We start from the raw sequence: 14006 nt of genomic DNA on the forward strand, positions 1-14006 counted from the left end.
AATGGACCTGGGGCTTCTCTGTAGCTGGAGGGGACACACAGAGCAGAGGCCAGTGTACAGCACAGACTTTAAGTTTGTAAACTAACTGGGTACCATCTGTGGCTGTGATTATTTGCACAGGGATCTGACTAGAAGAAAGTGATCCAGAAACCCATGAAGTTTTTGAAGTGATTTCATTGGGGAAAAAGACTCCCACCATCTATAAACATCCACATGCTGCCTCTCAGGACGAGAAGACCTGTCTGTCAGCTAGCAGGCTACCTGACCACCGGAGACCACACTGGACCTGGATGAGTGGCCAGCACATCCCCCAGAGGTCTGAAAGTGCTGCATGGGACAGTAAAACTTGGAGAGAACTGTGTCCAGGCCATGTGGGAAGGTGGTCAAGGATGCCTCTGGGACAGGAGTCCCTTGTGTTTCTCCTTTGCTAGCAGAGTAATAAAACTTGTTTTTCCTTTTTCTCAAGGGAAAAATAAAACCCTCTATTATTCATGGTACATAAGCAAACAGTTTCTCGCTGCCTTTCAACTAGATGAGGCCAAGGTACTTAGTTTAGAGCCATGAAATATGAGCTGGTCTCTGTGTGTGTGTGTGTGTGTGTGTGTGTGTGTGTGTGTGTGTGTGTGTGTGTGCATGCATGCAAAAGTGTGCTCACTGGGCTGTGTTTAAAAGGCACTGTTTGCAGGAGCTTAGGTAGGGTTCAGTGGCAGGAAGCCAGCCTAGCATACATCAGGCCCTTGGTTCCATCCCTGGCATTGCCACTCCCTTCTTTTTGTCTCCAGTCTATGACAGCAAGAACAGGCTTCAAAGACCAGCAGCTGGAAGGTGGATGTAAAGGAGGACAGAGGGGCAAATGGGAAGCAATATGGGCACCTGGCTCCTTGGAGCTGTGAGCAAGCCCTGGCCTGCACAGGCTGTTCTGCACAAGGCCTCTGACATTTTGGTCAAGTTTTTATGCCCATCTCTTTCTGTGAACCTGCCTGCATTTCAAAGGCTACATACCTGTCTATAATTGCCTTTCTCAGACACCTGGACAGTGGGCACTTTGGAGGGCAATGGCATTCCACCCATGAGATGAGATCATGAAACAATTACCCTAGCCCAGGTCACGGGGTGAAAGAGGTGGGAACCTTGTTGTGCTGAGTGACCGTTGTTACTGGATAGCCTGGCTACAGAGATGGTGGCTTTCTCTGAGGGGCACAGGTTATGCTATCATTGGCTTTATCTGGTGTTGGTATCAGAGGCTCAATGGTTTCCTGTTTCCATGGTCCCATGGATAGCATGTATTTTGACGTCCCAGCTCCAGTGGCACTCTCTTCCACCACTGTCATCCTGCTGAGTATGATGGTGACTTTGCCCCCAAGGGCTAGGCTACTGGCTTGCTCTAGGTCATCCTGGAGGTGGGTGGAGCCTAATCCTTCAGCTTTTGCAAAGCATCTGCAAGCAAGTTCCTGAAGAAGTCCCTTTCTGTACAGTCATTCCTATCCCTAAGTAATATGCCCTGACTCAGCTATCAGGGAGGGCAAATTCTTGAACTGAGCTTATTATCTATGCAATGGCTGGCTGATGAGCCACATTCCCCCATGGGACTGGATGAGGGCCCAGCACTGACCTGCAGGTAAGGGCAGAGTGGGCTCCCAAACTCTGCATTCCACCAAGAGAAATGCCCAGTGCTCACATTGTCTAGTGAAAGATGTACTTGGTCACCAGCTGACACAGCTCAGGAATCTGGCTCTCGGTCCCCAGAAGCATGTGCTCCACAAAGAGTGCAATGGAGAAAACCTGATTCCACTGGGTTCTGTCAAAAGAGGGTGTTACACACTCAGCTCCAAACGAGGACTCTGAGGCAGGAGGAGGGGATGAGAAGGAAGGTGTGAGGCAACACTGGAGGATGAACTGACAGGAAAGGTTATCCACCAGCCCTGTCCTCAGCACTCCCACAGCTCTCCATGCAGGCAGGACTTGGAGTCTCACTTTGCTACCTCAGCATATGAGGTACTGCCACTGTACCCACTCTCTCATAATCCTGCACATAGTGAGTCCCTCTTGATCCTCATGGCCCTCCCCAACCATGAAGGCCTGCCCCTCTGCTTGTCCTGCCTGACTCTGTCTGTTCTCATGGCTCTCTGCCACCAAAGTGGTTCTCAAAGTGCAGCTTAATAACCTGCCTGACTTTCTGTGGCCCTGGGGTACCATGGCCTCCCTGAATGTGGTTTTTCTGTTTCTCCAGCACTAACGATATGCCTGGCACTTGACATGGTTTATCAAGGTCAGAGTGAGTGCACAAAAAGCCCCTACCATGGCAGGAGCACCTGCTTACCCTCCTGCCAACTGTACCAGGACCTGGATTCCACTGAAGAGCACAGGCCAAGCATGCCAGGGTGAGCCAGGCTCTGGGTCTCACCTGACTTTTTCAGTGACAGCTCTGGCTGTGCTCCTGCTGTCTTGAAAGTACCAATCTGAGCAGACAAGCTCCAGTGGTATGAGCAGCTTCTTTCCCAGATGCATCCAGGCCTGGGGAATTGGCTTTAGGGTGTCTCTTGTCAGAATTTCAGCACAAGTCATTGCAGCAAACACATCTAGTGTCTAAGAAGAGCAGAGCAACCATGTGACCCCATGGGGCCCCTGCTTCTCCACCCACCTGCTTCATTGGCTGTGGTTTCCTTAGGCCAGAGCTTCTGGCAGGGGCAGTGTGTCCTTGCATTCTAGGTTCTTAACCTGCTCCTTTGGGTCTTGGGATACAGGAAGCACTAGCCAGCTGTTCCCAAAATCTCTCAGATATGCTGACTCACATGCCCCTAAAGGGTCTTTTCTTGTGCTCCCGTGGACAGACCAGGGACTGGGCTTTCATCCCAACTCACTGCCAACTGTGTTATGCTTTTGTGCAGCTTCAGTGAGGCTCTGCAGAACGTGCAGGTGGATGGTCACAATTCTGGAGAATTTGTGCAGCCAGGTCCTGAAATGTGGATAGGCAAGGTGCACCCACAGCAAGCAGAGCCCATCCTTGGGCCTCCCTGAGGCTGCTCATAGCTCACAGACACAGGACCACAGGACCATCTGCAGAAATTGAGGTTTTGAAAATTTTTCAATATGTATTTTTAAATCATAAAGATGTGTTTTCCTATGGGAAATCAGAACTATTCAAAAAACATGAGAAAGAAAATTACAAGCCAGGCTTCCAATCTCCTGGCTTCTTTTCAGTACAGCCTCTAGCCATTTTCCCAGCTGTGTCTTTCCTCATAATCATCCTCAAATCAGAATCACTCTGTTCCTGATTTTTTCCACTCAGGATTAGATTATAAGAATACCTCTATCACTCATTTTCTGTGAAAATATTGTTTTCAATGGTTGCAAACAACTATTTTAAATTTGTCCTACTTTAATATGTCCCTCCTTCATTTATTTGGACACTTAAATTGTTTCTAATTCTTCTTGATCAGAAACAAAGCTGAAAAGCCTTGCTGTGAGCACCTGCCTGGACTTAGCTGATACTCACAGCATGGCAAGAAGCTGCAGGGGGCAGGCTTCCCAACCACCATGCCATGTGACCACTGCTCAGCACCTGCCCAGGAGGACTGTAAGCCTGCCCTTCTTTTGGAAAACTCAGTTTTGCCAGATGAGCAGGCACAACTGGCATCTGAAGACTTTTTATCTTCTCTTGACTGACTGGTTGGGCTGAGCATGTGAGCAAAGCCTTCTTGAAGCCTGCCAATTATGCCCTGTACAGGTGACTAATAACTTCTACCCATTTTTAAAAATAAGATATATTCTGCTCAGTCCCTGAAACACCTTGATAACATTTTATTATGCTGGCTAGAGTATGTTCTCCCACATTCTTTACCTTCTTTTTCTGTGCTGCATGTGATTGCCAGGCATCTGAGTTTCCATCTCAGGCTTGGCTGCAGCTCTGCAGTTAGCACTTCTCTAGCACGTCTGAGACTCTTGGTTTCCTCCCCTGCTCTAGAAACAAAAAGTGTCAACCATTCCACTGAGTTTCACTTATTATTTTTACCTTAAGAGGTTAGTTACATATGTATCTTAATTTTGTCAAGAGAAACTCAACAATTTCAATAGAATGTTACAAGGAACCTGGAGAGCTTCTTAAGGTACTAGTATGCCCCATTTCTCGAGGCCTTGGGGAGTGATAAGAACTGGTCATGTGTTCTGTTCAGGGGACATTCTGAGCCTAGCATCCTGCATGGCTTCATTATGTTCTCCCACACTGCAACATTAGATCTCAGAAGCTGAGTTCCCATGTTTGCCCCTAGTCAATACCATGCAATTTCCACACATGATCTTCAGTAGGTACCTGCCTTTAGCTCCTCCCAGGTAGACACTCTCATAGTCAAGAGCAGGAAGTCCCTCAAATAGTACTGAACCAGCTCCTGCTGCAGATCCCTAGGGAACTGCCCAAGAAACATGCCCAGGGTAGTCTGCTAGAAGATTTCTACTAACTTATCTGCCTGTAATTTAGGGAGAAAGCCAGAATGGATTGAGACAATTAAAGCCACACTCTAAGAAAAGCTTGCTCTCTAGGAGAGAGACCAATGTCTTAGCATGGAAGAAGGGGATACACTCCTTTCATTGCTAGTATTTGCTGAGAAAGCTTAATGGGACCTTTCCTGGGTCTGAGCCTCAGGATTGGAATGGTCAACTTAAAGCAGGTAGTAAGCCCTGTGCCTGCTGGAACATGCTCCAGTTCACCATACTGCTGATCAGTGCACCATTGAATCACCTCACAGGATCCCTTGATGGAGTGTGACTTAAAGGCTTCTCACCTCCTGGAGACTTTTACTCCTTCAGCAGAAATTTCAGAATAAAGGCAGGACATGAACTTGAGCCTATTCCACATGGAAAGTGTGAAAACTATAAGTCCCAGAATTTACTAGGTGCTAGCTGCTGTCTGCCCGCTAATGGTCAGGCCACTTTACTTTGTGGGTAAAGTCTGCATCAGGCCAATCTTGAGCAGTGCTCACTTTTTACATCTGTGATATACTGGGCCTTGACCAAGAGCTCTTCCAGATAGTCCCTGATTCTCCAGCTGAAGGGGACACTGTTACAAGTACCCTCAGGAAGGCTCATATGGTTCTACACCATGATGGTAAACATCTCACTCTTGGATCTGCAGGTAGGTGAGGTGAATGAGAGGTGAAGGAGCTGTGGGCCAGGGGTGGCTCCATGGTAGATTGCTTGCTTGGCATGTGCAAGGCCTTGGTTCCAATCCCTGTAACACATAAAAATAAAACAAAGCTGCACAGACAGTTGCTGTCTCCCTTTATGGCCAGGGCTCCTGCTTAACAAGAACTGGAGGGTTACCTCATAACCTCTGTTTACAGACAGAATGAAAGCAGGCCATCTATGCAGGGCCTAGGAGGGGTCCAAAGCCTCAGGCAGAACCAGGTCTCTAAGGCCTGTGCCTGTCTCTCTCTTGCATCTTATTGGCCCACATTCCAGAATTGAAGTCTGTGCAATCTGAACAGAAAGCTTGGGGAGGCCCCACACAAAATAGGGAACAGTATAATGGAACATGAGCATGATCAAGGACATATTTTTTCCTAAGGGAAGTGTCCCCACTGCACACAGAATCCAACTTGACTTTCTGAACTATCACAGGTGCACTGAGAGGAGAAAATGAGGAGAGAGACAGGACAAAGACCTGCCAGGATGCCACAACCTCGCAGAAGGAGCTGACGAAACATTCCTTGGAAAGCAGTGTCTACGTTCTCAAGCCCAGGAAAGTGACTAAGGGTGCTGTGTGGATTTTCATTTACCTTATATTATTCATCACAAGCAAAATGTTCAATGATTTACTGTTACTAAAAATATACATCCACAGCTGCCCAGGTTGGTGAGTCTGGTCCAATCAGAAGCTCCAGGTTGCCATCTCTGTCAATGAGAGAAATTATGCTGGCCAGCAGAGGGGTGACTGTGCTTTGGACCCACTTCCAAAGGGTATGTCTGCAGCAGGGGTGGGACAGGGGACAGGGACAGTGGCTCAGCATCATAGCCAGTGCTGTTCTTGACACCTCCTTCCTCTGTGTCAACAAGCTTTCTAGCCTACAAGCCAGGGCTACAAATTGAAGTTTCCATCACTTTTAAGTATAAGAGACTCACAAATGCATTTGTCTTAACATTATAAGCAGGATGTATGCAACTTAATTTTACATCTAGTAATACTAACTAGTGCCTTGAAAAGATGAAGAAGTATTTGCTGCATTTTATATAATTTTTTTCAGAACAAGCGTACTAGGTTCTAAAAACAAATCGAATAATGACCAACTTCACTATAAAATGAAATAAATATTTTTTTAAAATGTAGCTATAGATAAAATATAATAAAGATGAAGAGACCAAACTAAATTTGATACAGACAAAGTTAAATAAGAAAATATGTTTATCAAGAATTCAGCTTTTCTTGAAGGTGTTTCTGTAACTAACCCTGAGTACTTTAGACTGACAACGGTTAATTGGTTGAATTAACTACATCTCACGTTCATGCTAAAATGATATATTTTTTACATAATGAAAAGTGCCACAATTTATTGTGGAAAAAGGTATAATTAAAAAATATTTATGTTGAAAAAGAAAGTGAAGCCCTTTGTAGGGAAATTTTTTTTCTGAGTATACAATACAAAGGATTCTACAGCGAATTTAAAAAATATCTACTGAGAAAACAAACATCCCATTAGTCAAGGACATCTCTTGTCTTAAGACCCCAGGCTAGAACATGCACAGAGGATGTAGGAGAGGCAGTGAAAAGACCCTGGGTTTGAGCAGCTGAGAGCCCTGAAAAGGGATCCATAGTAATGCAGTCACCACAGAGGGTCTCCAGGAGACCAAATTTGAAATAATTTGAGAATTGAAAAAAAAAAAATGAAGGCAACAGGCTATATAAAATGATTAACTAAAAACCAGAAGACTTCTGCCAGAAAGGACTCCAAGGAGGCCAGCAATCTAGCTCCAATGGTATGTGACATTAAGTCTGAGACACACAGTGCTGGTGAAGTGTCACAAGATCCTGTGACAGACCAGCAGTTTCCCAAGGGCCTGCCAGCCCCAGAAATGGGCATTGAGGGTACTGTGCAAACAGGTCCAATTGTTCTTGGGTGTTGCTGGTGACCAGAAGAAACTGGTCCTAGGTGCTGTGGACCATGGGACAGTGAAAAGGGAGGCTGGCAAACCCAGTAAGGCCAGAGCAACAGTGGCAAAGGAGCGATGGGACATGGCTTGGACATGTGCTAAGAAAGGGAGACCATCCAGGGAGACAAAAGCATACTCAGTTTCTGGGCTCACAAAAGTCCTTCAGAAGGTGTAACTACGAAAGAAGTCAAGGAGCACTGCAGAGAGAACTCAAAATGGAAAAGATCCTGTGGTGAGAAAGCCAGCACCCATGGGCCCTGGCTGCCCAGGACTCTGCCATCACCCACATTCCCCCTGTGAACCATGTGAGGCAGCAGACCTGGAGCCATGGGGTCAGAAGAGCAGAACTGGAGGGACCTTGGAGGACCTCATTGGCCTAATATCACCCTGCCCACAGGTAGTTTCAGACTCTTAGACTCTCCATCTGAGACCCTGAGCAAACCTCCTGTCCCCATGGCACAGGCTCTTTAAAGATTGTCTCAAGTCTGAATAAAAGGGTTATGGTTTTGTAAAAAAAGGATCATGGATAATAAATGACACTCCTGGGTTCCTATTTTTGTACTTTCTGTTACTTCAAGCAGTAGCCTGAGAAGATAATTTCTGTTACTTCTCTGCACATCTCCATCTCAATTTTAATAACCTTGAATGGCAACCCTGGCTGCTATTTATGACATGCTGGCCAACATCCTATGAGAACAATATTTTTTAAGTTCTCTATAATGAAATAAAGTAAAGCACACAAAAGCAGAGAAAGGAAGCCAACAATCCCCATGACCACCATTTAGGTGGCCAACAATCTTCCATGACTAAATCCAGGTGGTCAATTAACACCCCAAGACCACATGCATGGCCAACAACCACACATGACCACCATCCAGGTCTGTTTTGGGATCTTGGAGCAAAAACATAGCTCTGCCCTCCTCAGGTAGAGAAAAATACACCTGGTGTTCTCCTTCCCCTGAGATGGTATAGCAGGTCCCTGCACTGCTCACTGCTCATAGAACCTGAAGGTGCCAGCCTCCTGGAGTGCATCCTGGTTTGCAGCTTCTCTCCCCACCCACTCCTTCAGACTGCAGAGCTTGTTCTCTTCTTGCTTCTTTAGAAGGATGGAGAGGTGCATCTTGGATATCCACAAAAACAAGGCTGTGAAAAGGCAAAAGGTACATAATTAGGCCACCTGTCAGCACCAAATTGGAGGCTCTGCTGTACTGCTTGACCAGTTCTCTTGCAGAGTGAAGCCACAGGTCCCCTGGCCAGGCCAACTCTAGAGCAGAATTCAAGAGATGTCCTTAGATTCCCGCTATGCCAGCTGCATCTGCCAAGACACAAGAACCTAGAAGGGCAGCTCGCCACACTCAGCCACCTTATCCCCACTGCTCAGGAAGGGCCTGCTGGGGTAGGATGAGAAGCAGGGACATGTCTCGTACTACTGCCACAATGTCCCTGTTCAAGAGGCTGAGGAGGATGGTGACTGTCCTCATGTTGTGTGTGCAGCTCTCCTCATCACTGAGCATCCCCATGGCACTTTGCACACAGCTCCTCAACAGTCTGGTGGTGTCCAGAACCTGTGCCTGCCAAGGGAGACAGCACATCATCTGCTGCTGCCATGTCCAGGATGGGTGAAAACTATGCTGCCCACACAAGAAGGTGACCTTGTGTCCACATGCACAAAGCAACAGTGGCCAGTCTCCATAGTGAAGCTGACCTATTGACCTCCCCCAGCTGATCCCTGTGAATTGGACAACTCCCAGAGGACCACTATCAAGGTGGTAGCTGATGTCACGGATTTGGCCAGTGGTTGAGGGACAGGGCAGAGCTAACTAGAAGCCTTCATAAAGAAGTAAAAGGAAGATCTTGTCCTGGTAAATCCCCAACACTTCTAGCATAAAGAGAAGGCAGGGCTCAGCATGACCCTGGCACAGCTGCCTGAGCTCCTCCAGCTCAGCCATCTGCAGCCAACAGGGGAACAGAGGAGAACTCACATCACCTCCCCTCAGATTGGTGGGCTCTCATTCCATCTCCTCCGGACTTTCCTCTTTCATTTCCATTCCTGCCACCTCCCTGACTTACTGGTGTCTGCCTCCATCACCTCTTCCTGGTTGCTTTTTGATGCAAGCAAAGGGAACACAATCAAGTCACCGCTTGGAGAAGGAAGGGGGTGGGTGGTACCGGTCTTTGCCTAGGCTGAGCCTCACCAGGGTTTTCTGTCCTAAATTTCAGTGGCAGCCCCAATTAAAAGGACATCTGTCATCTACTAGTCAGGTGCCCCACAGCCTAGGCTGAGGGCCTGGCACATGATCCAAAGAACACCAGCTAATATACTGGATGCTGCTTCTTGGCCTTCCCAAGGCCCTGGTTATATTGACCATGCACCAGGCAGTTCAGTGCCACATCCTGAGTTCCTACTATGGGCAGGTGTCAAGACTCAAAAGTGACTCAAATGTGGCAGCCATGATTCCAGCTTCACAGGAGGCTGCCTAACTTGGCACTTTTCACCTGCCTTTCTGCCCCCACCTTTGCAGACTTCCACCTTGCAACTCATGTTTTAGGCTGCCTCCTGGCATGAATAGCTGGCTGATGGTGACACTCTACAGCTTAGTCACATCAGCAGCTATGACTGTGGACCTCTTCAGGTCATCAATGTGCACAGACCACCATAGCCAAGTGAAGAACAAAGCCACCAAGTCTTCTCACATCTGTCTGCTTTCTTCTTGTTATATTCAGGGATACACCTCTGTCCAGATGTTTAATCACACTACTGTCAGAGGGATGATTGGTACCTCAAAGTGTTGGGTGCAGAGCAGGCTGAACTGTGTTGTCTGCAGGGCAGGCTGAACAGATGTTGGCTGCAAGATAGCCCACGCACTCAAACCCCCCTCTATCTGGTCCTTTATCACCTGTTTGTGTCAAGTCCCGCTCAAGGCTGAGCACTCAACCCCCCTTGGGCCAACAAGACAGCTTGCAGACCCAGAGGCCCCATTAGATTTGGGCTATAAAATCTCCCTCCTGCCAGGCCCCCCTCTCTCTTGCTGTCTCTCTCTTGCTCTCTTTCTCTTGCTCTTTCTCTCTTGGTCTCTCTCTCTCTTGCTCTCTTTATCTTTCTTGTGCGTGCTCTCTGTCTCTTGCTCTTGCTCTCTCCCTGTTCATCTCTTCTCTTCTCTCTCTCTCTCTCTCTCTCTCTCTCTCTCTCTCTCTCTCTCTCTTTCTCTCTCTTTCCTTATTTCTTTTCTCTTTGTTGCACTGCTGCAATAAAGATCTTTTGGTCACTCCGAGTGTTGTGGTCACTTTCCTTTCACAAAGTCTACATCCCCAAACACACCAAAACCCATCAGACCCCCTACATCACATCAGCCCACACACCATCAACGTGGGTATCAAGGCTGATTAACTGCCATGCAAAGACTACATGACATGGGTCCTGCCCACAGTTTTTTATGTGCATCTTACCATACTCACTGTCCCATAATTAGAAAGTGCTGCAAGGTGCTGACAGTTTGGCTTTCTATCTATGAAATTATTAAACTGTTTCCCTCTTTCCAAAATACCATTTGTCTTATATAATCCAGCTGGTGACCTTCTATAGAAAAAGGGATGGACTGATTTGAACACAGTACTTCCCCAAGGAGCAGGCACAAAGAGTTAACACTAAGTGCAAGGGTAAGATCTCTGAGTCATTTGTATAATAAAGAGTATGAGCAGGTGTGAATCCTGTGCACTCCTGAGGCAGGGCAGGCCATACTGACATAGCCGCAGCAAGTTCCAGGGTGATGGCTGTGAACAGTGAGCCCAGAGAAGCCCAGAGAAAGCTGGGGTTGGTGTCATACCTAGACATGGTTAGCATGAGACCTCAAGAAGCAGCCGAGACATATTTAAAGACAGTCACTCGTCTTTTGGCCCTACCTCCATGGAATCCCACGTTGGATGCTCTGCTCCTAATCCAGGAGAGTTTTGTTGCTGCAGTCTGGATGGGCATGAATAACTGAGCCACCACAAAGCCTTGTATGTTCAAACAGCAACTACTTTATTTCAACTCTCACGCGGCGCTTCCAGAAAGACCCCACACCGGTGGAAATCCCTCCTACAGCACTTTCCCAACCAATGGGAACTCTCCGGGAATCCCCAAGAGAACTCCATGCAAAAACTCCAAAGTAGGGGGGGGGGCACCGAGGCAGCAAGAGCCGCCCCATTGCCCGACAGCAAAGGTCAAATATACAATACAATGAATCCAGCATCACAGCAATTATGTATAGCATAACTCAAATCATCATCTGAATGGGTCACTGGCATCACCTTTCAAACGTTCCCTCTGGCAAATGCCAGGTGTCATTCTGACCCGCTGTGGCTGTCAACATTTTGACACAGCTCTGAGTTCCTTGTATTTTGTTGATTTCATTAATAGTAGAATACCTATTGAGAAAACAAAAATGAAAACAAAGCAAGTAATGGAGCAAAATCTAATGTGTGCGACGACTGATGAGTGTCCCAGGAGCTGTTGAGGCTTTACCACATTCCACACAATGCCAGGGGCCACCACATCTCTCATAAGAGGAGGGTGTCTTCCAATTCATAGGATTAATTCCTCTCACTCCTGATCAGAACCCCCATCTACCCTGAATGTCTCAGGGCACCCATGTGCCAGAGGATGGGGCTTACTGGCCTTCCCATTTTGAGATAGTAGAGTGTGGTATGGTGCCCCTTGAACACCCAATGGCCAAAGACCACCTCCTTAAAGGATCTGGCGGGCCTTAACTTATAACAGGTTCACCATGCTTTAAAGGGGCAGAAATCACTTTTATATTACATGAGGTAACAGAACACAGCAATTATGAAAGCAACAGATTTATGGATATCATAAAAATATCCAATAAATATTAATTTATTTATATAGTCTTACTGCCCTTAAACTTATGATAAGTTTTTTTCTTTCTTTTTTGCAGTGCTGGGGATCAAATCTAGGGCCTCAGACATACAAGACAAGTGCTTTACCAACAAGCTACATCCCAGACTGAACTTTAATTTGAATTATATGATTCAAAATAAAAATGATCAAAAAAAAAGACTGCAAATGACTGCAAATGCAGCTTTAACACAGTCTCCTACACACTACAAATATTCCATTATTGACACATCTTGCATTCCACAAATTCTGTGCCATTAATGGCCTTTTTTTTCATCCTTTTCTCTCTAGGTTTTCTAGCCCATGTCAAGAGCTGGGAGGGAGAGTCATTCATATTTCCACACTGTTTTCATGGAAAAAATTCTTCAGGATGTCCTGGGCACATTTTGGCTTCGTATGTTTTTCCAAGAAAATTACTAGCTGACACAATTAGCTGAGCACTATGAGTACCATCATCAAAATCCATCTGGATAATAAGAATTTTACATCTGACTGTCTTCATTAAGCTTCCTCTGAAAGAAAAAGGGAATCACCCAAGTGAGTCCTCTGTCCAAAAACATGGGCAGCCAAAGATCAGGAAGCTAAGGTAGGAGGCTCACAAGTTCCAGGCTAGCATCAGCAACTCAGCAAGACTCTATCTCAAAATTAATAATAATAAAAATTAGCACTGGGGATGTGGCTCAGAGGTAGGGCAGCCCTGAGTTCAATCCCAAACACAAGTGAAACAAAACAAAACAAAAAACATTGATCAAAACACTCCACAAAATGAAGGGAATCACAGGCCATGCAGAACCCAGCATCCAGGTGGGGTCTCCCTCCACAAGGTGAGGATGCAATCCACTGGAGAAGGAAAGGGCCACACAATGCTCAGGAGACAGATGGACATGGCTGTCTTATAACTGGGGCCAGAGGGGCATACCAGGAGGGTGAGCAATGACCATCTCATAGTACTCAGAGTTCCTTACTGGTGGTTACCACACTCTGGCATGCAACACCACATTCCCAGGGCAGGGGCAAAAGGTAATGGGCAGGTATGACATCTCACCAAATTTCCTTGAGGAATGAGTACTCAGTGTCAAACTGCTGTAGTGACAAGATCACAGATTTCAGGGCCAGGCCCTTCACTTCTACTCATAGGGCCTAGCAGTCATGGTTCATCAGCAGTCTAGAGAAGGCCAGCTCAGGAGGTGTCTTTTAAGGAGAACCAAGTATGATCCATGTCCCCACCTGGCTGCACAGTTTTCACCTATGACACTAAGGGCATCTGGACATGGGCATGCAACATAGGCACACGAGTCATCAGCTGGAATTCAAGCAAGGGCACAGAGCACCAGATCAGAACCCAGGGCCAGTGGGCACTCAGTCAGAAAGAAGCCCAACCAAGAGCAGTTTTTATATACAAGAAGTGGCTGAGGCAAGCAGGACCTCCAGGGTCAATAGATGGCAGAAAGAAGACTTGCCCTGACTAAAAGAAGCCTTTATCTCCTTCTGAGATTCCAATGTCTCTCTTCCAGCTTTGGAGCCTACCTGAGAGCCTTCTGACCCTTTAGGGCCCAGCACAATGCCATTATATCTTGTAATCTGACTTCATGCTATCAAATGGAGTTAGCCACTGGCTACTCTCCTTCCCCTCCATAGTTTTCCATTCTCTGCCATGGACCATATCCCATGGTGAAAATCCAGACATTCCCAGGCACATAGGACCTCAGCTATCCAGACCCCATTTTTTTTGGTACCAGGGAACAATGCAGGGGTTTAACCACTGAGCAATAACTCAGCACTTCTTTTTAATTTTTATTTTGAGATAGGGTCTTGCTAAGTTACTTAGGGCCTCCATAAGTTTTGAGGATGGATTTGAACTCTCAATCCTCTTGCATCAACCTCCCAAACCACTGGGATTACAGGTATGTGCCACTCCACCTGGCTCCAGACCCCTTCTCTGGACCTGTCCTTACTGACAAGCTTCATA

This window comes from Ictidomys tridecemlineatus, unplaced genomic scaffold (genome assembly GCF_052094955.1).
Source record: "Ictidomys tridecemlineatus isolate mIctTri1 unplaced genomic scaffold, mIctTri1.hap1 Scaffold_42, whole genome shotgun sequence".
Lineage (NCBI taxonomy): Eukaryota > Metazoa > Chordata > Mammalia > Rodentia > Sciuridae > Ictidomys > Ictidomys tridecemlineatus.